General features: G+C 35.4%; 1 long non-coding RNA gene across 1 annotated transcript; it reads left to right on the plus strand.

Moving 5' to 3' along the window:
- Window positions 1-773: 773 nt before the first annotated feature.
- Window positions 774-2,864, plus strand: LOC140990580 (uncharacterized). The gene is made up of 3 exons (XR_012177674.1): window positions 774-999; window positions 1,600-1,648; window positions 2,335-2,864. It is a non-coding gene; the product is annotated as an uncharacterized lncRNA (long non-coding RNA).
- Window positions 2,865-3,273: the final 409 nt, after the last annotated feature.

Genomic DNA, 3,273 nt, shown 5'->3' on the forward strand with positions numbered 1-3,273 from the left:
GTGAAGTTGATTTATTAAAGTTAATCGAATGCTACCATTGGATAACTTATTAAGTTTTATACGCTAATATTAATTAAGCATTAGGGATACGTAAGAATGCGACATTCGTTTCAAGGAAGAAAGTTTAAGAGTCTTAGGCCTCAACTATATTGTAATTGGGAAGGGAATAATTTAAGCATGCAACTGATACGAGAAGGGTTTTACTAATTAGGTAGAAGATCATTATTGTATAATTAGGTTTTATGGATTAACGTTATTCGAAGTTTAAGATTTGCAATAACTTTACATCCGAAATGTACTTGTAAATAGTAAGTTACGTAAGTTTGGTGCCGTAAGATAAAGATTCGATTCAAGGATCTTAGGCTAATATTATTATGGGGTTGAGATAAGGTTTAACTTTTAAGTGTATTACTGAGGATAGAAGTCGATCGGTAATTTTTGGTGCTAAGGTTTATCAAGTACTGCATAAATGCTAATATAATAGGTCAATGAACATCCTGGGTATAGTATAAGAAAGTAAGACACAATAAAATTCGGACTGCCATTTCTGATATTGAGAAGTTTAAGAAAAGTTGAAATTTGAGGTTATAGAAAAATGAAACTAGGTTACCATGGGTCGTTATAAGTTGTAAGGCCCTATAATTAATTATCCGGTAATTTGATATAATTAGAATAATTATTGAGTTGTAAATTAAAATAATTATTCATGCAAAATAAATTCAAGAAGTATGTCNAAAGGAGAAGGAAGAAACGAGTGAGACAAGGAAAAAGAAATAAAGGAAGAAGAAAACTCCATTCCCGCAACCCTTGGAGCAGCTGCGGCAAAATCGCGATATCTCCTCCTTCCGGTGTCTAAATCTCGATCGGTCTAAAGGGATGTCTTTCTAACATCCTAAGCTTCGATTCAAGTCAGAAATTGTGAAGTTTGAGCAAGGATTCGGGTAGATCGAAGCTGCTGTTCCGGTGCTCTGTTTCTGCGCGAATTCTTTCGGTTTTGGGGTGAGAGTTTTTGTGTTGCTGCGATTTTTACATCTTGAACTTATAGAAATGACCTAAATAAACTTTGTAGTGGTTTACGTTTGCTGTCTTTACCAACTAGAATCATCGAATTTTGATTAGAAACGAATTTGATATGATTTTTCTACCAAAATGTATCAAATGAAATTCTGTGTTGGAGCTGTGTTCAATAGCTACTGTAATTTGGGATTATGGCATTTGTGCACTCGGATTCTGGGTTTTTGGTTAAAATAAAAGTTGTAGCGCTATGTGTTTTCTTTGTAATGATATAAGAATCGTTAAATTCCATTAAGAATTGAGATAGTTATACTCATTTTTCCAAAACTGCTCAGTACGAGATTTTGTCCGAAAATCTGTTGAGTGGCAGTGTGTTCTTGATAATTCTGGGATTTATCTACTGAGATTTGGAAGATGATTTATTTATAGAAAAATTTAGATAGTCGAGTTATCTTTCATTTTCAATTGGCGGATATTGATTTGAGTTAATATTGGGCGATATACGAATTTTATGCTCTTTTGTGCCAAATCGGACATTGGTATAGAACGTAGTTTTCATGATTGGCTTATTGTGGTTTTATTTAGGCCGAGAGTCTTGAAGTGAAGTTGATATTGGATTGTCAAGTTGGTATAGGTATGTTACAGCTCGGTAACATACGATGTTAAAACATAAATTATGTTTAATTTTCATTCTGTGTTACATTGATCGTATTTATGACTTGTTGACGGTTGTAATTTGTTAAATGCTTTTGTTGTGATATATGTTTATTATTGTGACATATTATTGGCATTCACCATAGGGCATACTGTTGTGACATTCATGTTGAGCCATATCGTTCTTGTTAGCCCATTGTTGATATCCGTTGTTACCTGGCACTGTTGTTTATCTCGGGATCATAGTGTGGCTGATAGGCCTATACACATGAGACCGTAGATGTGATTGAACAATTCCGTGGTTAGTGCAGCCTTTTGAGGTGAGCGCTGGGATTGTGTCATCTAGTTCGTTCTGTTGTGCCATCTTGTTATATCGTATCAGCTGTATGGAGGCCGAGTCAGGGGTGTTATTCAACAAAGCTTGGCATACATCGCATACTTGGCAGGGCGGTTTAGCTGCATGACGATATAGCTCTCCTTTGTTGTTGCTCGAGCATTATTTCAGTTGTTATCGTACCGTTTGTTGGCTCCTGTTATCCCGATTATGCGTTGAGCCTTTCATGCATTGCATATTACATTTTATTATATGATTATGCATGATTTATGATTATTGTTGTTATTGTTGAACTGTTTCATACCAGAATCCTAACCTCAGTTGTTTACTAGGGGGCTACTGTGGTTGCTATTGGGCACCATAGTAGATCTCCCGATTCGTTTTGCAGCATCAGGCCGAGGTTCCGTCAGTGGAGCTCGGGATTGAGGTTGGATTGCTTGGTTCTGTCAGTGGAGTCTCCCAGTTAGTCTATATGTATGTCTTGAGTTTGTTTCAGCTTTGTATTGTACTTTATTTTCCGGGGAGATGCCCCGTGTATCTGTAGTGTTATTTGGTTGTTTTTGCGATGTTCTGAGTCGACTTTGTGATATTTATGATCTGGTGAGTATTTGGTAAGTTTTAATTTCTGTTTAGTCCTGGCCAGTGTGGCTATAGGTTGTTTAACTTCGGTTTTGTTTTAATGACACTAGTTGGAGTATATTTTGATATAAACTGCTGCTTGAGTTTTTCGGGATGTCCTACTTACGGGGAAGCCATGCCGAAATTTTTCTAGGCCCTGAAGTCCGTTTTAAATTATTTTAAACCTATTTCCGCTGCAGCTTTAAATCAAACTATTATTGTTTGATCATTAATTGTCGTTAGAGTAAATGGGCTTTACATAAGTTGAGTTTCGCAAACGAGGATTCAGAAGGTAGAGTTTATTAAGATTGAAGAGACATAAGGACATCTTAAGATTTATTATTTTATCAGAGTAGCGCCGCGGAAGCGTGGACTATTGAGATATTAGAACTAAGTCTAAAATTTGTGATTATCAAGGATAAGCGAATTTCGGAGACAAAATTCAATTTAAGGGGGAGATTGTAACGTCCCGAAAAATTTGAAGGTCCACGTGAACCACATGCATGCAAGTTATTAAATTTTTTTGGTATTTTATTAATTTGTTTTAAAGCATTAAATGAATGTTTATTTCATAAATTATGTGTCTAATTATTTTTATGCGTAATTCATGCATGATAGAATTTATTTCACGAAATTTTAAAGGTTTATGCATT

The sequence above is a fragment of the Primulina huaijiensis genome, chromosome 12, assembly GCF_012295235.1.
Source record: "Primulina huaijiensis isolate GDHJ02 chromosome 12, ASM1229523v2, whole genome shotgun sequence".
Taxonomy (NCBI): Eukaryota; Viridiplantae; Streptophyta; class Magnoliopsida; order Lamiales; family Gesneriaceae; genus Primulina; species Primulina huaijiensis.